Below are 24,801 nucleotides of genomic sequence, written 5' to 3'. Positions count from 1 at the left end.
TCACTAGGCATTCTCTTCTATAATGTTAGTACGAAGTGGGAAGCCAAGTGAACCTTGAGATGCCTTCTGCTGTAAATGGGTAAAATGTCTGGACACTTACATATGTCTGCACTGTGTATTTCTGTACTGTTGGTAGTGTAACTATGCGGTCTAATCGTGTTGGCGATTAGACCGCATAGATAATTTAATAATAATACTTTTTATTTTACTTTTTTTTTATACTTTTTTTATTACGAACATTCTGAAGTTCTTTTTGGTGTAAATTTAGCTTAGCTAAGTATGTCATCTTCTACAAGATTTTTTCTAAACTGGCCGAGAACTGAAAACTAACAGCAGAGGACAAGGAGACATATAAGACTATAAGAGACATATAAGGCATAAGAATTCAGTAATAAGACTGTTGCTTTATTTCATATGTAATTTTTACTTTTATCTGGTAAATTGTATTAAGGTTACATATTCGATGCTTTTACAGCTCTTTTTCTTTATTGTATCGACTTGCTGATGTTATTCCACTATCTGATTTAAGCCAATAATCAACAATAAGTTAAGTTATGTTATAACACTGAAAGGACAGAATTTATCAAGGTTACTCCCTAGGCCTTCTCACTGGGTATACAGTGAGAAGGCCTAGGGAGTAACCTTGATCCGCCATTTCCTACTATAGCCACGTTGCCCGCCCTCATGACGATGGGAGCAACGTGGAGCCCACTAGAGGGCCCCGCAGCTAAATGCCAAAAGCAACCCTACATTGTACTGAAAGTACAAAATTCATGGGGTTCCTGGGCAACGCGACGCTGTCACCTCTCTCGCTAGTGGACGAACTCATCACTTGGTGAGTTCGTCTGTATAGGTGTACTGGATCCAGCACCGACCACAAGCATGTTCAACCGGTTCTGTCGAACAGGGCCCTGCGCCTGGTTCTGCCAAATAGGGCCCCGCGCAGAAATGGTCCAAATAATTATTTAGACCATAAATAATCAACGACCCTACCGCCGTCTAAATGTCTAATTACCCACATTATCATCACTCCAAGAGCACTTTCTCGAGTCGACTTGAAAATTATTCTGAGCGTATACTTCATTCTGAATGTGTATGTTCCGTTTGATATTGAACATTTAAAATAGTTTTTGTAGAACGAAGGAAATTTCAATATATCGAACGGATTACACTGGAAACGCATTATTCGCATCTCTGGCCTTCATACAATTAGTGCTGCTGTTGCTAAGCGTGAATTAAGAGTCAAAGGGTTTACCATTCTGCAACTTAGTGTTACTCTTAAAACCTATCCAACGGCCTATCCCAAATACCCAGAAGTTGTGCTAGTCATCTGATCAGTTAACGTTTACCGGTATTCAACAGAGCAGGCAAATAATTGATTTGAAATAAATACATACACGTAATTTTCTTATTATCTGGATCTGTTTTTCATATTTATATTTCGCAGCTACAAAATAATTTGTTTATATTTCAATTTTTTCCCAAGGTAAGTTCAGAATGAATTTATTGTTTTTGTGTGTTGTTTCATTATATGTTATTTTCTTTTTTAATAAATTAATAATTATTATTTACGCCTTATTTTATTTTTTAATCCAAATATTTTGGGGCGGCAAATTGATTTCACTTATTGGCAGCATATAGGGTCGCTGTGTTTTGTAAAATATTAAAATCGTTATAAAGAATAACAGGTCATTATTATTGTATCGTACAATTTACTAAAGTGATATTATAAATACTAAAATGTGTAATATTTTAAAAGGCTATTTTTTTATTCCTTACCACAATCGACTGTTCTTATGCTACTTAGGTACACTGATAATTTTTTAAGAAATTAATATTTATTAAGACAAAAACACTTTTTATGCAAATAATTTACATGACATAAAATCTTTAATAATAATGTAACACAAACTTAATAGTTTATATAATATGGAAATATTTTATTTTCATCTTAATAGCTTATAAATTAAATTAATTATTTTTAAATTTAATTATTCCTTACTTACTGCAAAATTTGAAAAAATTAAAAAATTACTATTACAAAAACACCCAGAATAAGTTTTGCACAGGATCCCAAAAATTTTGGGGTTGGCCCTGACTGCATCAATGAATTCACGTAGTCGTCAATGGTAATTCGATGTCAGTATGGATAAACGTCGTGAGTTAACCGACCCGACGCACGGATCACTCTATTGCGGAGGTGTTACAGAAATTGCACTATCCTTGCAGACCATCTGTGAGAGTGTATCGGGAATACGCCAATTCCGGAATAACATCTCATTGTGTCTGTGAGCGGAGAAAGGTGATGGATGAACGTGGCTGTTGACAAATGTCTCGCATTTTTTCAGCCAACCGGAGAGCGACAGTGACACAAATCAATGCCGACTTCAATAATTTACGTCTCTACCAAGACCATCAGACGATCATTATCCACAATAGGTTATGGGAGCCGCCGACCCACCAAAGTACTATTGCTAATGTCACAACACAGGACTCTACGCCTCAACTTTGCAAAAGAACATCCACACTGGACCGTGGATGATAGGAAACGGTTCTCCTGGTCCGTTGAGTCCCGTTTCCAATTATTTCTAGTGGACGGCAAAGTGTTGTGTGTCTGGTGGAAATCGCACGAAGCTATGTACCCGTCAATTCAACAAGGAACTGTTCAGGGTGGACGATGGGTCCACCTGCCTGAATTATCTGGGGGGAGCATGTTCAACTAGCACACGTTGGGACCTCTGATACGTATAGACGCATCTCTGAACGGTCCAGGTTACGTGTCCATCCTTGCAAACCATCTGCATCCGTTCACGATGATCATCCACCCACAGGGCAATGGACTCTTCCAGCAGGACAGTGTGCCTTCCCACAGAGCCATGGTGACAAGAACATGGTTCAAAGAGCATTCGGCAGATTTTACCTCCCTATTCACTAGCCATGAACCCTGTGGGAAATCTTTGGGATGCTGTGGGAAGGTCCGTTCGAGCTTTGGATCGTCCACTCAGGAATACGACGGAATTATGGGCAGCGGTGCAGCAAGCATGGATGGAAATACCTGTGGAACGCTTTCGTGAATTAGTGGACTCAATGCCTCGCCCTGTGACCGCTCTTATACGGGCGAAAGGTGGGCCAACCGTTACTAGGTAGGTATCCCATGATTTCTGTCAACTCAGTGTACTCGCATAGTACTTTTCGTTTCCTTTTCCCCTTCCTAAACGAATCGCTGAAATGACGAAATCGCTAAAATGATGAAATGTCGAAATCGATGAAAAAAAGTACGAAATGTAGTTCTGGCAAAACACGTTACGCAACTAATGTCAACGATTTAGTATCCCCCATAATCACTTCCTGTGTGATGTGCGTGCCCCTGCTTATCTCATTGGACCTAAGAGAACTGTTGGTGGTAGTTATCAATTGTAGTCAGCCCCAAGTTACGCGAATGACTTAATAAAACCATGGGAAAATGATAGGAGAAAGCAGCAGTAATATAGAATGTAATGATGTTCTCCCTGATCCGTATTTTCATTGGACAGCAGTACTGGAAAAGTAGAGTATACAGTACTGTACAATATAAAATTATGTTGCAATTTGGCCTTTGATTTACGGATATCAGAAACAGTTTGTTTTTTACGCCGGAAATTTCACAAACACGTGCTACTGAGATGCCTTGTTCTAATTTCTCAATTATCTCTAATATCTGTGCCACATTTAAGTTCACACGCTTTCTTTTAACTCCTCTATAACTTGATGCCTTTTTAAATTGTAAGGATTGCAAAATTATTTAATAAATAAAGTCACAATTCAGAAATCACAGAAACACTCTGTATACAACTTGACCGCACGATAGCTTGAGTCAGACCGAGACCGAAACAAAGCGAGTCGGTAGACCTGCAGTTTAGTGTCCCGAGTCACTTTCAGCTCCCAAGTCACCGTCTGCTCTTATCTGTAATCTGGGAAAACAGCTACTTGAACACGTTTTCAGAAAGAATAAAAAACAATTTCCTGAATTTGATTATAAAAATAAAAGTAGGTGATTATCAAAACAATAATGGAAATAGGTAATTATTATTAATTTTTAATTTAGAATAACACTGAAGTTTCGTATAATTTAAAAAAAAAAATATGGTCGAGATTAATATGTACATTACTGTATTATTATTTGTCCGGTCTGTTAAATCCGAAATCCGTTATATTGGGGTCGGTTAAATCGAGGGTTTACTGTACTTCATATGCGGCCTAACTATTCACTTCCTTATCCCTGCCTGCAAAGTTCCTGTATACCATAGACAAAACCCCATGAGCTGTAATCTCAGCCTGTTTGCATTTTTTAGTCCTGTTTCCCTTTCTCTCTCTTCTTCGATAGAGATCGATAATTTCTTCGATGGAGATCATCGGTTTTTCAACTCATGATTACTTATGGGACTTAAGTACATTGCTAAACAGCAATATGGGTTCATGTAAGCAGATATATGGATAATCTCACTTCATTTATGCAGAATAAATTCTGCATAAATGAAATAAAAATTGAAAAGTAAGGATAAATAACTCTTGTTGATAAATATGTAAATAACAGAAAATAAACATTAAAGGGAATGATAAATACCGCACTCAACAAGCGTTGAATTTGCAGTGTGTCATAATACAGGGTTCAAAGACCAATGTTACTCACAATGAAATTTTATTTCAAAATACTTACTTTCAGTGTAGTGAAGTTGCTTGCTTGCATGCACAACACGAACTGGAAAATAAATAAATCAAAAAATAAGAAGAAATCAGAAGACAATTTCTAATAATATATATGTATCATTGTAGTATATCACTTGCCCTTTTCATGCATGGTAGTTGGTGTCAGGCATGTCTATACGAGTATTTCGGAAAATGTAACCTTTCTGGGTTTTTAACTTATGACTGTATATTGAGTGCTTATTGAGATTGGATCAGTAATCAGTTAAATCCTTATAGGTAGCACAGTTGTTATAATCACCACCCTCCCCGGGTTTTTAACTTATGACTGTATATTGAGTGCTTATTGAGATTGGATCAGTAATCAGTCAAATCCTTATAGGTAGCACAGTTGTTATAATCACCACCCTCCCCACACTGTGTGGAAAAGCTTTGGCTTAGAATCTCGTCAGTGAGGAACTTTTGTGAGTCTTTTTACACTGTGACTGAGTTAGTCGGTTTAATGCAAAGACAGCAAGATTTTTACTTCCAGACCCCTGGTTTTTTCGTACAGAAAAACAGACAAACCGACAGAAAACAACGCGCAGTTTACGAACATATAACAAACAGATGGTTAGACGAGTTTGTTCTCTTGTGTAACCCTAATATGAAATTATTTATTTTATTGAGGCACACAAATCCAATAACATCCAGCCATCGGTGATCCTGTGGTTGGAAACAGTTCGATAATGTGAGGGGCCAACGGAGGATAACGACTTGTGTAGGGTAACAGAGAGAAGCTTCACTCAGTAAAAGAACAATCCGGTACAACGATGGAGCCAAAGAGAAATTTCAGAACTCACAACTGAAACGTACCTTGTCATGGATGGGTTTCGCAGCCGACTATCGAGCCCGGTTGCACTCCTGGCGATAAGGAACAAGCAAATGCAGTTAGTGAGTTTAGAAACACTAATACCATACAGGGAGGATTGGAAAATGTTGCTCGGTCTGCTGAATCCTGCAGTTTCACACTGATGGGAGGAACAGAATCTGGAGAAAACAGGATAACCGCGGACCCATTCAGCAATGTGTCAACAGCGCCGGTTGTTGTTGTTGGTGGTGTAATGGTATGGTATGAGGAGTGTTTTCGTGGTGTGCATTTGGCTCCGTGATATTAATGGAGGAAGGCCTGACGTAGCCCAGTGGTAAGGAGCGAGAGTGCATAGCACGCGTTCCTTGATTGGACCGGGGTTCAAGCCCGTGACTACTAAATACGATAAATATTTGTATTGACGATTTATTGTAAACTCTACTGACTTGGTTGTCGTGCCGGAGTATAAACAGAAAAATTTATTTATTAAAACTTGGATGCCAGCTTATCTATAAATTGTTTCCAACTGGGCGCGGCTCTTCATGGCTGAAATGTATTCATCCTAATGGGTTCTTCTAACAGGGTAATAAGTAATATCACAAGGCTAAATTTGTACAGAATTAGTTCTGGAAACATGAGATTGAATTCAGAATATTGCAGTGACCAGATCTCAATCCAGTTCATTCGGTGGGATGAGGTGCCACCAGTTCTTCGGAATAGAGAATCATCTAATTTGCAATAACTGTGAGAAGCGATTGAGCCAAAATGGACCAGCATCCCTATGGCAACCTTTCGACACCTCGTTGAGCCCGTGCCACGAGGAATCGGGGCTGTTCTGATGGTTAAAGGGGATCTACTCGTTATTAATTGGACGTACTTATTAAGGTGGCCCACTAAGTGTAAAACACAAAACCCTGATACGCTATACGTGCATTACAACATATTTTGAACTGTTTGTATAATTGAATTTAAAAAAAAATGTCGCGGATTCTGATCAACTTTAAATGAATGAGAGAGAGAGAGAGAGAGAGAGAGAGAGAGAGAGAGAGAGAGAGAGAGATAGCTATTATATCTCTGTATGCTATCTAATCACAGCAAGAAAACAGCCTTTAAGAATACATTTAACTCCCAACAAATTTATTGTCAGTATTATCATCGGATTTTTGTGCAAGGAAGCAAGAGCTTTTACAGCAGCAGCAAAAAATAACACAATAAATGAATGAAACCTTACCTACGTATTTCCTTCTTCCCATGGGTAGGAGGACACCGATAAAAGCAAAACACACACACACACACACGCCATTCCCCAACATGCATTGAAGCGCCTCATCCACCTCGGAAGTAATGGTTAAAGATGACACATGACAGATAGATGGCAGTACTAGTTAAAACTCGGATATAAAAACGTGCATTTTCTCGTGTCATTCTTTTCCATCTATCAGTCATTGACTGATAGATGGAAAAGAATGATATGAGAAAAGGACCGAGTTTCCTTCATAATAGGTTTGTTAGTAGGTTGATAAGTACCAGATATATTCGTTCGTCAGTTAGCAGAAAGAATAAGATACCTAAGTCTACTGTTGGCAACATTTCACGCCAATGAAAGATAGAAAGAAAGAATCTTTATTTGTCCTATCAAATATAAACAGTACATTGGTATGAGACAAATTCCCTTCACGGCAGAAAATGCCAGAGGATTGACCAAAAATGAAATATAAAAGAACAGCCAAAATACAACAGAAAATCTAAAATATAAAATGAAAGTCTCATCACTACATTTCTGTCTGGAGTCCTGTCAGTTGTCGTAAAAAGTTCAGCTTAACATCACATCTAATGTAACAACCTGTGCGAGATGTACACTTGTTTAAATAATTACACACATTTGCATACACAGTTGTTGACAGAAATACACAAAACTGCTAGGCAACAGTAGCCTCAGCGAACCATACAGCAGTTTGTTTTCTATAGTTCTGATCTTCTATAAGCTTATCAAAGTCAATTCCCATATATGATAAGCTGTGAATTGACTGCAACGCTCTGGCTGGTAAGAACCTGTTCCCCCCTATCTTGAGTCTGTTGGCTATCATCCTCAGGGATTCCGTACCTCTTAAGGCAGATGGTGGGATGTGCCACTCACATAGCTGCCAGAAGCAAGGTGAAGAAATCACGCCAGTCATCATCTTTATTGTAGTTAACAATCGTTTCCAGGCAATGACGTCTAGTAAACGCTATAGTTTAAGCTGTTCAGCAAGTTGCGTGGTCCTTAACTGATGGGAGAGACGGTGTTTATTGTTGGCCCACTTCAGGAGCCAGAATTCAGTCGCATATATTTTCTTCATGTGGGTATGGGTGGATGACGCCCACAATCCATACAATATGGCCGAATACACTTTGGTTCTTATACACTGAGTGGTCACTGAATTATGACCACCCCTATGAAAACGGAATGCGACCAGGTGAGGTACGAGAGTGCGCAGTTAGTCGACCTACGTAGCATAGATAAGGTGTCAGTGGTTCAGTAGGTAGTAAAATTCCGAGCGTGATGGGTAAAAGGAAGGATTTATCGGACTTTGATAAAGGACAGATTGTGGAAGCTCGACGAGCTGGTGCCTCGATTTCCCAAACGCTGAACTGGTGGGGTGTTCGAGAGCCGCAGTTGTTAAAGTGTACCAGGACTGGCATCAAATTGGTCAAACAACAACCCGATGGCGAAACTGCAAAGGTCAGCGAAAGGTTGATGTTAGAGGTGAGCGCCGGGTCCGATGACTCGAACAGGACTGTTGAAGAGCACTTCAACAGTCCTGTTGAAGAGTTGACTACCCAATACAACATGGGCCAACCCGGAACAATATCTGGCAAGACCATGCGTCGCACGCTCGCACATATGGGCTAAACCAGCAGACGACCCCTACGGCATCCTCTCCTAACCAAGGTTCATCGGCGTAAAAGACTCGCCTGGTGCAAAGAGCATGCAAGTTGGACGTTAGAAGACTGGAAGAAGGCGTGCTGGTCGAATGAGTCACGTTATTTACTCTACACCACGGATGGCCGTGTACGGATTTGGCGTCAACAACATGAGGCTCTTCATCCATCATGCGTGGTATCAAAAGTGCAGCCCGTTGGAGGCGGTTGTATGGCGTGGGACATGTTTCACTGGCAGGAACTGGGAACCCTGGTGCATGTGGAACAACATATCACTGATCTCCGCTATCGTCAACTGCTTACTGACTGTGTATACCCCGCTATGTTACACTTTTTTCCGAATGGCGATGGTGTCTTCCAAGATGACAATGCGCCGAGCCATCGGGCACTTGATGTTCAGGAATGGTTTGAGGAACACAGTTCAGACTTCCAACATATCGATTGGCCTCCGCACTCCCCTGCCCCCCGATATCAATCCTATAGAGCACTTGCGGGATACTATGGAAAGGCATGCCAGGTGTCTGGATACACCAATCACTTCCATACCTGCATTGCTAGCCGTATTACACACAGCTTGGTTGGCCATACCTCCCGAACGCTTCCGACATCTTGTTGAATCAATGCCGCGTCGGATAGCTGCTGTACTGAGGGCAAAAGGAAGACCTACGAAGTATTAGGTAGGTGGTCATAATTCAGTGATCACTCAGTGTATATCGTGCAGTTGTTGTAGGTTGTTTCACATGCAAGAGGTGCTGTTTGGTTTTCCATCTTAAGAAGTTCATTCTGTTTACAAGCATGTCAATATGCGACGTGAACGTAAGTCTAGTGTCGAATATTATCCCGAAATCTCTATGAGTTTTGACAATTGGAACAGTTATGCCATTTAGTTTTGGTTGTACAAGCGTGGGTGATCTTTTTAGAGAGTACACCATCATTACAATCTTCTGTGCATTTAGGGCCAAGACAAATCTACCTAAATACAGAAATAACTCCAGAAGCTTAATTTATCTTGTCACACAATGCACTATTCGTCATGGGCCGTTGGATGATCGTTAGAATTTTAATGTCGTCTGCGTAAGTGCATATATCATCTCTACCCTTGCAGAACGGGATCAGCATCGCCGTAAAGAGGAGTCCGGACAAGACTCCACCTTGTGGAACTCCTGCATGGACTGGGCGTTGGAGGATCTGATTCTCTGTATGGAAATACATGGAACGACAGGTTAGTAGGGACTGGAAGAACTTCAGCATGTTTCCCTTTATTTGGAAAGAGCGTTGGAGCAGATACAATAGGGCATGTACATTTAGACTTTCAAAGGCTGCTTTTATATCAGCGTATATTATAGCAACTTCATTTCGAGCTTGGAAGGCATTCAATATCTCGGTTTGAACTATGAGGAGGTTTGTAATTGTAGATCTATTGGTTATTGCATAATGAATTTGTTGAGGCTTACTGGCCGATATCTGATTGGTCAACTTTGGCAGTAGAACTTTCTCCTGTATTTTTAAGAATGTGGATGCGGTAGATATAGGCCTATGGTGCTCCATGACAGTAGACTTTGTAATTTTTGGTATTGGGATTACAGCATACTTATTCCAGTTTTCAGGGAAAACTCGGTGAGCAAGGGTAAAATTATAAATTGCTTGGAGTGGTTCAATTAGAAATGGGCTAAGGAACTTTATCATGAAGTGTGCGACCCGATCGACACCAGCTGTCCTGTGGACCTAAGGGAGTTAATACTCTGTATTAGTGCTTCCTTAGTGATAGTAACAGACTCCAGAAAGTAAAGCCTTGTTTATCTTGTTTCTTCCATCACACATTCAGACAGGACACAAGTGCTAGCTAGATGAAGACATATACCAAGAAAGAATTTTTTTTTTTTCTTTTGAGCAAATCACAGCGCATTCACACAGTCACTGCATAGTTTACACAAGTGACCGGTCTTTACACTCTCATTTGTACTGTTTAACCCGGAGATAACATTAAATTTATATATATATATATATATCCAGGGTACAACAGTCAACATGTATGAAACATAATGATGATGGGACATTTCTATCATTCATAATTGATAAAAAAAAACCAATAATAACTGTTCAAAGTATTTGATAGTGTTTTTTTTTTTATTTTATAAATGTTAAGTGATCTTCTTTTATAGTAAGTTTTATATTTTATGTATTTATTTACTTGTTTACAAGAATCACCGAAAAAAAAATTTTCTTACTTGAAAAAGGAATTCTTTTCTGTATTCCATTTTTGAACGGCACACGTGGCTTCTCATTTCAAAAAAATCGCCAATGTGAGTTTTATTCATACATCCAAGCGCTATGTCTAAAACCTACGAAAAAGGAATAAAGAAATTGGAATTAGATAATGCCCACAACTGTGGCATTACAATACACCATAATCTTGTACCACAATTGTGGTACAAAATTTAAAACGGAATTTACTATTAATTATATCGAAATAAGGAATTCTCTGAATGGAAGTTTCAGTATACATACACCAGACAGAGTGCATCAAGTTTATTAATTTATTTTATTCATTTATTAATAATTACGACCAAAATTTTCTAATTAAATTTCATAAAAATACAAAGGTCGGTTTAACGCGCTATGGAATGCCGTGTGTGTGTGTGTGTGTGTGTGTGTGTGTGTTTTAAGCTCCAAAGCAACTAAGACTATGAGGCGTCATTATACTGTATCTGTAACTGCGTGTATAGTACTTTTACTAGTGTCTTTCTAGCGTGAGTAAAAAGCCATTCAAAATTTTTTTCTCCGTTCGCAGCGTTATTGCTGACCACTAACAACGTTACTACTCTTCTGATCACTTGGTCACTGGTTGGCACTGCTCCTGCCTCCACATGAAGGACCGATACCATGTGAGAAAAGTTATCTTCCACTGCCAAAAAGATCAATCAGGGATTATGACCGTCCACCCTATACTTGAGCTTAGATGTGCATCTTTCTGCGACCCGGATGAAACGGACTCTTCTCAATCCAAGATACCACGAAAAAATGAGCATCAACAGGAATAATCAAAATTCCTTATATTAAAATCTCTTTCATTCAAGTAATCGTGTACCGTTTCTAATTCAGAAATGTTTAAAAAACGTGGCTGGTTTCACCAAAAATCAGCAGAGAAGACTACCTCAACCTCAATGAGGGCTGGCTTAGTATGAAGCGGTGCATATTGGGCGTTCTGATCCCTGATATAGCGGTGATGGGAAAGTTCATCAGTACAGTCTTCGCTTGGTATTATGCTGGTATGTGTGGCATTTATACACCGGCGTGCAAAACTTAAGGACCAACACTATTTCTAAAGGTTACAACCACAAAATCTTTACTTAAGGTACACTTTACTGATGAGAGTAGATTCAGTCTCAGCAGCGATTCTGGACGTCAGATAATCTAGCGAGAGGTTGGTATACGGTGTCGCCCCGCAAACATCACTGAAAGAGATCGATATGGCAGTTGAGGTGTTCTCGTCTGGGGAGTCGTTATCTTGGATGGACATACACAACTCCAGATACTGGAAGGCAGTACTGTAACCGGTGCACGCTACTGTACTGAGGTAATCCTTCCCCACGTGCGTCTGTTCCGAGATGCCATTGGACCCGAGTTCGTGTTTATGGATGATAACGCCACACCCCATCGCATTGCAGCTGTTGATATGCATTTGGAAAGTGAGGACATTGTTCGTATGGATTGGACTACCCGTTCCTCCAATCTAAATCCCATCGAACACATATGGAACGCTCTGGGGAGACGCCTAGCGGCATGTCCACACCCACCAGAAAATGTTCACCAGCTGAAGATGGCGCTGACAGAGGAATGGACGATGTTACCTCAAGAACTTATCAACAACATTGTTCTAAGTATGGACAGGCGGTGCAAACCTGCATCGACATTAGGGGTGGCCATATCTCCTACTGAGCACCACTTCTTCCCTTTGTTCCATCTTTGGCAATGATGCATCTGTATCATGGCAGCCAGTGCTATGTTGCCATTTTTGAATAGAGTCCCTCTGTACCGTTTTGTTTCCGTCGTTGTGTCGTTGTTGTTTCGTTCATCATTTCTGTACCTCATGAGATTCCTTTGGTATGCTTTTCCCATATCCAGGCCACTCCTATGAGAATCTACAGGTGAAAACCTGACTGACTGTCAGCAGATCCATCCTTTTTAAGAATATATTTCTTGTGATTTTATAAACCTCTCCCCGGGGTTCTTTATTCTCCATAATTTCAACAAAAGCTTGTGCCACGAATTCCGCTTTTGATGGTAAACGAGGTTCACGTACTTTATCAGTAAGATAATAGTAAGATTGAATCTTGCTGCCATCATCTCGAACCGAACCGAAGCGTTCAAGTATACTGCAGAAGAATCCTACATTTACGAGAGATAGAGTGTCAATCCCAGACTTCAGCAGGAAAATTTGAGTACTGGTCCAAATCGAAGTATTGGTCAAGTCAATGAAATGCAAATATTGTGATGATATCGGAGACATGGTTTCACTCAGATATACAAGAAGCAGAATTTGGATATGGTTGTTGTTGTTATTTGGTTTTTAGAAGCATTAGCAACTAAGGCCATATTTCTCCGGAGATATGCGGTGCTCATTTCCTGACCTTTCCGCATTCTCCGTATTTGGTGGATCACGGGCTCGAACCCCGGTCTAATCAAGAAGCGTGCGCTACGCACTGCTACTCCTGCCCACCTGGCTACGGAGGCGCCATTGGATATGGGGAGTACAACATAAACAGTAAGGAGAGGAGAGGGTAGGTAAGGAATTATGCTCTTACTTAAGAAACATATTAAATCTAAAGCAGTGCATCTAGTTTACACAGGTGGCCAGGATAATGTTGAGTCATTTTAGCGTGACAAAAACACTGGGTAAACGAAAATGGCGGTGGGAATGTGTTAAAAGCTTAATGAATGTGATAAATATATACAGTAATGATCAGCTATAGAGATATATAGAGTGGAACAGTAAATTAGAATGTTTTATAATGGGGGTGTAATTTTCTAGACATTGATTACAACGTGTTGGCAGGACACTTGCACACGCGTTTATTGGATGAGTGATTTTTTTTTTTTTTTTTTTACAGCATCATGTTAAAGAGGCAACAAGAGATAGCAATACACTTCATATGGTTATTAGCAGCGACTCTTCATGCATTAAGAATCTACAGGCAAAAGACCCAACTGGGTGGCAATGCTCACAGTGTACTGATGTGAAATTTAATTTAAGACATAACTACTGTCAAGGGTAAAGGGAAAGGCTTTTGCTCTTGTAAGGGTGACTACAGTGGTTTTAGACACTTTTTAAATTCTATATAGTGGGACCAACTGATGATGTTACCAACAACAAATTCTAAACGGGAAACATTCAGGCAAGTAATCATAGAAGCCTATGGTATATATAAATTAGTCTGTAATCAAGTCACAAGGGGGTTAGGCAAGCATATTATGAGAAGTCTGGAAAAGAACAGCCGAAATGGTTTGTAGAAGGAAGAGGCTGAATCACATTATCATTGGGCCACTTGATATCGATGGATTAACTGTCGATGAACCAGCTCAAGTTGCTGACATAACCGAATAGGTATTTTCATCTACATTCACACACGAGGAATTCTTTAGGGAAGGGGATGCCTGAAGTTAATGAAATACAGGAAAGTAATCGTAAAAGCTATTGGGCATTTTACACCAGCAAAGAAATACTGTTAAAATTTCTGGGGAATGGGTTACGTGTGCTTTGATAACTTAGGCCTATTGCGCCGCAAATATTATGTCTGTAAATTGTGGGTGTTCTATGGTCGATTTGCGGTTTTCTGGAAGAAAAACACTACTTCCGTGTAGAAAAAAACCATACTACCCTCCGCTGAGACTGATTAACGCAGCCACTTTTGTGAAAAACACATAAAAATTCCTCGCGTCGTTGATGGAATTCGAACTGAGATATTTTCCAACCGGTGTGAGGAAAACTCAAATCATATACCTATTTAGGTGTTTCATGAACTAATGAGACGTGTAGGCCACAAGAAAGGCGCCTTCGTAGTCAGGTGGGCAGGAGCAGCAGTGCGTAGCACACGCTTCTTGATTAGACCGGGATTAGAGCCCGTGACCACCAAATACGGAGGATGCGGAAAGGTCAGGGAATGATCACCGAATGTCCCCGGAGCAATATGGCCTTAGTTGCTAATGCTCCTAAAAACCAAACAACAACAACAGCCGACAAGAAGAAAAGCATGGGATGCATAGAAATTATCAGGTGATAAAAAGCCATAGGCTTTTTATCACCTGATAACAAACCAGTATGTACTCAAGTCACAAAGGAGAGTTTGGGAAGCTAATGCAGATTATGAGAAGTGGTTGGCAAATCCCAGGAGCTCACATCTGGTGAGTATGGGCTTGGCAAACCCGGGTCCTGAGCTGGATATCATCATTCTTCTCTTTCTTGCTTTCTTAGTCTCTCTCTCTCTCTCTCTCTCTCTCTCTCTCTCTCTCTCTCTCTCTCTCTCTCTCTCTCTCAGGGCAAATGCGGGAATTTCTTCTTTTTTTTTTTTTTTTTTTGGCTGGTGCAGCATAAGCCTCAGGCTTCCTTGCACCATATGGCTAATAATAATAATAATAATAATAATAATCCCGCCAGCTTTGGAAAAAAGACTTCAGCAGAAGATAGAAGAATTAAGAGTCAAGACAGATCAGTTCACCCAGTACCAACAGGGTAATAGAAGTAAGAAATTGATTGGAAAGGTGAATAGTATCCTCAAGAGACACAGCGTCCACAGCAAACATGAGACCAGAAATCAGAGAACAGGAGAATATTTGGACACACTGAAGCAGAACCTCCTCGCATTCAGCAAGAGACTACGCCGATACAAAGAGAGCTCCCAGAGGAAAATAAACAACCGAATCTTGGATGAAGATCAAAGAGCCTTCTACAGGAAACTGGGAGAAGATGAGAAAGCAGGAAATGGACCACCCGAGAAGAAGACGATCGAGGAGTTCTGGGGAAATATCTGGAGCAGTGAAGTAAGACATAATAGCCGAGCCCCCTGGATAGAAGTAGAACGGAAGAACGTACAAGAGGTGAGAGAGTGGGAGATTCGAGATGAAGTAAAACAGTCGATCAGGAACACCCACAACTGGCGAATCCCAGGAATTAATAACATCTACAACTACTGGTACAAAAAGCTCACCTGCACACACAAGCACCTGGCAGAGCAGTTCACTCGACTGATAAGGCACCCGGAGACAATTCCGATGTTTCTCACTGAAGGAGTCACATATCTGAAGCCTAAAGACGAAGATACAGGAAACCCGGAGAAATACAGCCCAATCACCTGCCTGCCAACGATGTACAAGATCCTGACCAGCTGCATAACCAAGAAGATATCAGACCTCTTAGAGAGCCAGAACATAATGGTCGGACAGCAGAATGGATGCAAGCGGAGGAGCAAAGGATGCAAGGAGCAATTAACCATAGATGCAGCAGTTATGGAGCAAGCCTACAAGAAGCACCGCAACCTATACAGGGCCTACATCGATTACCTCAAGGCCTTCGACTCAGTACCTCATAACTGGCTGATAGAGACCCTGAAGATCTACAAGGTCAATCCGATAGTGACAAACTTCCTAGGAGCAACTATAGCGAAATGGAGTATCACCATTAAGGTCGAGAACATCACAACTAGACTAATCCCCATCAGAAAAGGAATCTTTCAGGGAGATACTCTGAGCCCGCTGTGTCTAGCACTCAACCCGCTATCCACGATGCTTAACGGCAGCAAGTATGGATATAACCTCAAAGAAGGAAGAAAGAACCTGTACACCTTCACCCACCTGATGTACATGGATGACATCAAGCTCTACTCGGCAACCGAGAAGCAACTCCAGCAACTACTCCGGATCACCGAAGAATTCAGCAAGAACATCAGGATGGAATTTGGTCTCGACATATGCAAGATCCACGCACTGCACCAGGGAAAATTAGTCGGCCGAAACTACCAGCTGCTGACTGGTAAAGAGATCGAAGCTATGACAGAAGGAGAGACCTACAAATACCTAGATGCAGGCTCAACAGTTACAAGGAAATCAAGAAATGCCATCAGAGAAAAACACATCAGAGACTCAGAAGCCTGCTGAAAGCAAAATTGAACGGAGGAAACGCAGTTAAAGTCATAAAAACTTATTCAGCTCCAGTACTAACATATGTTAGTCCAATCTATGACTCCTTTGGGGTCATAGATTGGACTAATACCGACCTAGAGGATATCATGTGAAAGACAAGGACAATGATGACTAAGAGCCGCCAACACTACCCGAAGTCAACAGTGCAGAGACTAACAAAGCTCGGAAAGAGGGAGGAAGGGACCTGATAGACCTGACAGAGCAACAGAAAACAGCGACAGTTAACCTAAAGGATTACTTCGAGAACAATACAGCACCACTCTACCAGACCATAAGGAAGATAGATGTGATATACCCAACTCAACCTAAGCGAGGAGCCCCCTCCCGCCCAGACGGCACAAGAAATGAAGCTAGAAAGGTGGGCAAAGAAGACACTCTATGGCAGACACTACAATGACTTCCATCAAGATCACATCAATAACATTGCTTCCAGTGCATGCCTCACAAGAGGGACGCGCTTCCCCGAAACTGAAGGATTCATGCTGGCCATCCAAGACCAGGTAATCAACACCAGAAACTATAGACAATACATCGCAAATGAGCCCGGAATGTCAGATGACATGTCGACGATGCCATCTGGCCTCAAACGATCCAACACATCACTGCGAGGTGCAAGGTGATCATCCAGACTGAGTACACTCACAGACACGACCAGATAGCCGGGATACTACACCAAATACGGAGGATGCGAAAAGGTCAGGGAATGACCACCGCATATCACGGAGCAATATGGCCTTAGTTGCTAATGCTCCTAAAAACCAAATAACAAACAAACAAACCAGGATAATACACCAGAAGCTAGCGAGGAAATACCAGTTGACCAAAGAAAGTGTACCATATTACAAGTATGAATCCTAGGCAGTACTAGAGACTCCAATCCACAAGCTGTACTGGGACCGCGCCATAATAACGGATAAGACTATCCCGCACAACAGACCGGACATAACCCTTGTGGACAAGATAGAAAGGGCTACCTACCTGATGACATGGCTGTACCCAACATTGGCAATGTCCAGAAAACCCATGAGGAAAAAATTAGGAAGTACACGAACCTGAGACATGAGGTCAAGGAGATGTGGCATATGCAAGAAGTAACGACCATCGGTACAGTGCCAAATACCCTACATGGCAGCCTAGATGTAATAGGTCTCATAGAGAACATCTACAAGGAACTCCCGAAAGTCGCAATCCTGAACACCTGTAGGATAGTCAGAGATTTCCTCGACAAATAGTAACACCAGACATTACAACCACCCTGTGTACTTGGCAGCAGTACCCGTCACGGAGTGGAATCCCCCAATCAGGGAGAAATAATATAAGAACAACAATAATAATAAAAGTATGAAAAAATAAGCCGCAAAGATTTCTTTACTTATGTTAACAATAGATGGAAAGGGATGAATCACATTGGGTCTACTAGACATGAATGGTTAATAAGTTGATGATCCTACATCATGTATTTTGCATCTACGTTCTCACCTGAGGAATTTTTTTAGTGATCGAGATGACAGAATTGTATGAATTTCTAACAGGGAGCTAAATGATTTTTGTGATAACTGAGAGGAAAGTGGAAGAGAGTTTGTTGAAGCTGAACGGAAAAAGGGCACCTGGTGTGAATGGGACTATCCAATTATATTAAGAGAGGCAGAAGAAAGATGTAAGAAACCTTTAGCAACGATTATGATAATACTTTTGGATTCAGAGGAAGACCCTATGGACTGGAGATGTGCGGATGTATCCTGAATTCGCTGAGGGAGAGTCAAAGGATGACATGAGTAATTATAGAGCTGTTAGTTTGTCTTCTATTCCAGAAAAAGTTATGAAATCACTGGTTAAAGTAATGCAGGACCATCAATTCAAGAACGAAGTTATACTGCAGTCACAGCATGAATTTGCAAAGGGAAAATCTTGTCTGGCCACTCTGATTGGATACTGTGATGTATTAACAAAGAAACTGGATGCAGAAAATAATTTTGACATCATATATATACAGTGTACTTCTATTTTAGCAAATATTTTTATACTGTTGCATATAAAAATGCTATACAAATTGGAGCAGTGGTATTAAGGGCAATTTATTGCTATGGATTAAGGGATATTTGAGTTGGAGAGGACAGAGAGCAGTTGTCAATGAACATTGCTCTTCTTGGTCTAATGTTATTAGGGGTCCACCAGGGTTCAGTGCTGGATCCATTGTTGTTTTCAATATTTATCAACGATTTTGATTAAGGCATATCAGTCTTAATGCCTAAGTTTGCAGGTGATACGAAGTTTACTGACAGGGTAACCAGGGAGGTTAATGACAGCAATTAGGACACACAACTGCAACAAGGTCTAGAAAAATTTTGCAGATGGGCTGAAAAGTGACATTGATAAACGTATGGCACTTCATATGGATAGCATTTTTCTCAGATTCACGTATTAACTAACTGCGTGGTAGTATGCTCAGGGTGGTGGAAAATGAGAAATACCTGTAGATAATTGTGCAGCCAGACAAGAAGTTGTCTGGCTGCACAACGTAAAATCAGACTACCAGGTTAGCTTATGGAGTCAATGATATACAGGAATTTTTCTAGAGGGATAAGGCGGTGATTATTCCTTTATATAAGGCAATGTTTAGGCTACATTACGGAAGAACATGGATCTGTTGGAACGAGTGCATAGCAGAGCAACGAGATTAGTGAGGGAAGCAAAAAGGGCACGGGTACTCTTACCAGGAACGGCTTCATTCTGAAAACTGCTGCCCCTGTAGACTAGACTCCTGCGAGGAGATCTGACAGATGTGTTAAAAGTTGTTGTTGGGGTTTTAGGTGCATCAGCAACTTAGACCATATTGTGCCGTGTATATTATGTCTATGAATTGCATATGTTCTGTGGTCGATTTGCTGTTTGCTGGACGAAAAACCACTCTACTCTCGTCTGAGACTGACTAACTCAGCCACGTTGTGAAAAAGGCCCGTAAAAATTCCTCACGTCATCGACGGGACTCGAACTCAGGTCTTTACCACCCGGTGTGGGGAGGACAGTGATTCTACCAACTGTGCTACACACGAGGGCACGGAACAGTATGTTGTGTACTGACAGCGCATGAACGTCATGTTCAAGTCACCTAGAAAACTAATCAAAACTATCATCCTGCTGCGTCATAACAACGCAGGCTCACTTTACTAATCCGATTCAGGCTTTATTTCTAAAGGTGCGCGGTAGGCACCGAAACACCTCGCATACAATGTAGGTTTTTCTCTATGTTATTGGTCCTTTGAAAACAGTTTTAAAAGGACGTCATTTCAGTTCGGATACTGAAGGGACAACTGCAGTCACCAAAAGGATATTTAGAAGAAGGGACATATATCTAAATGCCCATTTAAAAAAAAAGTCTTTAACATGTTTAAACTGAACAATCCTTCTCCCCCGTGATAATATCGACATTTGGGTGTCTTGATCGTAGATGCAGTCAGGATGTAGAAATAACTTTAATTTATTTTCTTTATGTTGCCTGTAGTTATTTAAAAGTGCAAAGGAAGAAATAAAAATATGAACGTACCTGGAGACATAATATACATTTTGAAAAAAAAAAAAAAACTTAAAAGCAGTACGTTATTTATTGAACGCAGTACAAATAAATGAACCATTTAGTAGTACGTACCTCTTGAGGCAATGTCACTATTGCTAACTCAGTAATGTCACTGTAATATCCTAATAATTCAGAAAAATTCACTCTTTTAATATTTCAAAAATATATTTAGTATGGATAAGACATAAAAATATATAAATAAAAATAAAATAAATAAATAATTAATTAATCATATATCAGGGTACACAAAGTATAGTATATATGCACTGTGCTGCCACTTTATTAGGTACACCCCTGCTGTGACAAAGGGATTGTCCCACAACGTTGCAAGTCACATGACCACAGTTGTGGATATAAATGCAGAAGAACAACCTTTCTAGTATCAGATAAGCATACAAATCGTAGCAAGAATGGGTGTGAGTCTCTCAACAGCACTCCTCTGGAAGAAAATCGCTTGTTGATGAGACATGTAGACATGTATAGTATCTTATGTAGGACGGCACCTGAACGAAAGTTCAACTCCGTCTTTGTACGCTGTGATGGTTACAGAGCACTATAACAGGCCAGAAATGTGTGTGATGTTATGTTCGTGCAGTGTGTGTGTTGTTGTGTTGTTTAGTTGTTTCTGGTCGTTTTGTCACCAGGCAGGCGATCACCTGGAAAGCCTGCCCAGTGTCCGTCTACACCACGGGGAGGTAGGCCACAACTGCGCAAGAACCATGGCCAACCTGAATTTGGAGCCATTCAAAAGTACCCCGTGCAAGCAAGCCGGCAACAACACACACACACACACACACACACACACACACACACACACACACACACACACACACACACACACACACACACATTCTCAGAAGACAGGACAGCAGAAGAGGAAGAAATAAGGATGAGAATAGCATAAAGTAAAAAAATATATATAATAATAATAATAAATAAATAAAAAATAAAAAAGAGAAAAAAAAGAACAAAAAGAAAAAATAAGAAGAAAGAAAAAATAAATAAAAATAAGAAAAAAAAACAAAAAAAAAAAAAATAAATAAATAACAAAATAAAAATAAAATAAAATCTTTATCCATTTCTTGCCCACGTCTTTATGCAGTGCTGCCCATAGTGGTCCACAAAGAGAAAAAGGTGTATTGTCAAACAGAAGTAGTAATGTCATTCAAACATGATCGGCAGGAACAAGTTCTAGATATAATCCTGAATTCTGTTAATCTGGGTGGTGTCAGAAGTCTCTGGTCGATGACGGTATCACTGAGCAGGGGAAGGATTTAGTTGAAGAGAGACTCGATAAAGGATGAGTCAGAAAAGTGCAGCATCTGTTAAAATCCTTGCGTGTTCTTGAAAACCACAACAATTTTGTATATGACGTCATCAGGACGACGAGGCAGCGCACAGTTGTATTATGATTTATGATGTGTTTTCAGTTTGATTTCTTGAATTAACATTGAGGTTGAAAGACTTCCTGCGATTAAAAGCAGCTTTGCAGAAGGTTTGAAGGGCCTGGAAATTGTTGACAGAAATGAGTATCTTCTCACATCCGGGACACAAGTTTGGTACTGTTGCCTTAAGAGCCGAACTTAGATCTTCGTAAATGGAGCATTCAAAAAGTACGTGAGGAGAGTCTTCCGGTAGCCCACATCGACATGAGACTGTATTGTTGATGAGAGAGGTCAGAGGAGGATGGCCAGAATTGTGCAAGCAAACAGACGGGCCACAATGTCGCACATCACGTCAGAATACGACCTTTGTGTGCAGAACAAAATATTGCAACGGACCACTAGTCGCACTTTGTCACGAATGAGCTACAACAGACAACGGCGACATCGTGTACCTTTGTTATTAATGAAAAACAAGATAGCATGCCTCCTGTGGGCACAGCAACACCACCACCACAGGACCATCGAGGATTGGAAAACAGTTGTTCGGTCTGATGAGTCGAAGTTCCTGGTGCATCGTATTGATGGAAGGCTCAGAATTTGGCAAAACAACATGAATCCATGGACCTGTCATGTCTGACGACTACTGTGCAAGGCGGTGGGGACAGTATTATGGTGTGGGGAATGTTGTCTTGACACACGTTGGGTCCATTGATACCCGTAGATCCACATCTGATTGCCACATCGTACCTAAACATCGTTGCGGACCAAGTCCATTCGTTCACGTTCACTGTTTATCCTCAGGCAGATGATTACTTCCAGCAGGATAATGCGCCCGTGCACAAAGCCCGAATCACAATGGAATGGTTCCAGGAACATGACAATGACTCTCCTTTGCTGCAGTGACCTGCTCAGTTCGCTGATCTCAATCGTATTGAATATCTTTGGGATGAGCTGGAAAGGGCTGTTCGCTGCAGGCCTACACCTCCGTCCAATCTCCAGGAACTGCGTAACACACTCATGTCTGCATGGTACTCCATTTCTGCACAACATTTTAAGCATCTTGGTCAATCCGTGCCTAGTCGAATTCAGGCTGTTTTGAAGGCTAAAGGAGGCTCAACACGCTACTAGGAAGGTGTACCTAATAAATTGGCAGCACAATCTATATATATATATATATATATGTAGAGAGAGAGAGAATCGGATCTCACAGGCAGAAAATTGAGTAGGGGTGCCCCAAAATAAAATAAATTACTTTGACGTGCCGTTATTAGAAAAATGTTGAAAACCACTGATCTATATAATTTAACTTCTGCTGACCGCAAAAGCAGATTAGATACAATAATGTTAAGGGAAAAAAAGGTTGAAAAAACGCGGTTGTTGATACCAATGCCGAATTGCTTTTTTTAATATTTTCAGGTTGTAAAATATTGATTTTTTTTTTTAATGTACATGATTTTATAAATTTTTGGATAATAAAGGCCGGTTTTGCAGAGTTTACTGTATATACATATGTATTTATTTATTATTGCTTTGAGAAAGTTGAAAAATAAGTGAGCTCTGTGTGCAATTTTCAATACAGTATTTCATTATTTATTTATTGAGATGGGGGAAGAAACAAAATATTTTGTCCCAAGCCCCGGAATTACAAGTTACGGCTGTAGAAATATGACTTCCATGAAGAGCAACACAATCTTCCAATCTTCCGTTAAGGAGTAGTAAAGGTTGCAGACATATTAGCCTCTGAGCCTTGTTGTACTCGTATTTGCGCTTTATGTTAAGTACCAAAGCAACTAAGGCTACGAGGCGAATCTATGAACTGCGTGTTGTGTGTGTGGTCAATTTGCTTGTTTGCTGTGCGAAAAACCCCAGTTTCCGGGAGATAAAACCACGAAACCCTCACCTGCAACCAACCATCTCAATCACGCTGTGAAAAAAAAGGCCATATGGGTGATAATTCTTGTGAATGTGCCGGTTGAGGAAGCATATCTGTACCATGTGGTTGGGCAATGTCCTGCTGGAATGAGGTGAACTGATCGCACTGGTCTTACAATGATTTCAACATAACAGACTCACTGGTCTTTCTTACAATGATTTCAACATAATGTCTTGTAGTGGACATGCCATCAATAACGACCAGCAGACGTGAACAACTATTGTAACTGATGGTTTTCCATACCATGATTCCAACCTAGTATTCCACTCCCTGGTGCAAGTTGGATTAGCTCTGTACCCGGCGTGACTCCAGACACGCATACGGCCGTCACTGGATCCCAGACAGAAACATGATTCGAAGCTGATGATAATGGAATGTTACATAAAGTTTTAATTCAGAATAAAACTGACAAGGCAACTGATAGAGAAAGCAGCCCCACTTCTTGGAGTCGTCTGGTAATCATGCTCCCCAACACAGGGGCAGATCAACACAGGAGGTTCGGTGTTGGAAATCTGACAGATTTTAAGAGTTCTGTTTCCTATCTCTAGTTGACAAAACAATGGATTCTTCCATTCTGATGTTCTTTAGATGCCACCAGAACCCTGCCGGTGTGGTATTAGGCGTGAATTAAACGCTAAAGCTATAAGGCATCAGTATACTGCGTTCGTAATTGCGTGTATTCTTCGATCAGTTTTCTGGACAAATAACTCGAGTTTCCAGGAGATATAAATTACGCAATCCTCGCTTGAGTCCAACTAACTCAGTCACGTTGTGCTGAAAAAAAAAAAAAAAAAAAAAGAAGCCCGTAAAAGTTCCTCGCGTCATTGACGGGATTCGAATTCAGGACTCTTGTTGGTTATAACTCTTCCGACATATCCGATTACTTTTCTATATCCATTACTGTCAACAGCTTCTAACTGTTTTGGTATGACAACCCACACGAACGGCAATTTGCCATGTTTTCCAGCCGTTCCATCCAGCTTCTAATAGCCCAATAATCCAAGCACACTTTTAAAGTTCTTCAGTCGTACTTAACTGAGTTAAACGCATTGGACACATTTAAACTGGAATTCGCTCCCGCATTTGTTTTTCTGTTAACAAAATAGCCAGCGAATGACCATTTAAATTATACATACGTAGCTTCATAGCATTTTTACATTTCTTTATCAGGATGGACACGTTGTTGGACATTCTACTGCGTCGATCGATTTGGTATGTTAATCGTTTACGTCCATATATTCATAAATATAAACCGAAT

General features: G+C 40.6%; 1 protein-coding gene across 1 annotated transcript in view; it reads left to right on the top strand.

Annotated features, from left to right (window-relative positions):
• LOC150081061 (uncharacterized) overlaps positions 1-24,801 on the top strand; it is a 120,050-nt gene that overhangs the window by 40,793 nt on the left and 54,456 nt on the right. The gene's annotated exons all lie outside the window — the stretch shown is intronic.

This window comes from Mastigoproctus giganteus, chromosome 9 (assembly GCF_048544385.1).
Source record: "Mastigoproctus giganteus isolate SK-2022 chromosome 9, ASM4854438v1, whole genome shotgun sequence".
NCBI lineage: Eukaryota > Metazoa > Arthropoda > Arachnida > Uropygi > Thelyphonidae > Mastigoproctus > Mastigoproctus giganteus.
This window is presented reverse-complemented; position numbering and strand designations above follow the sequence as displayed.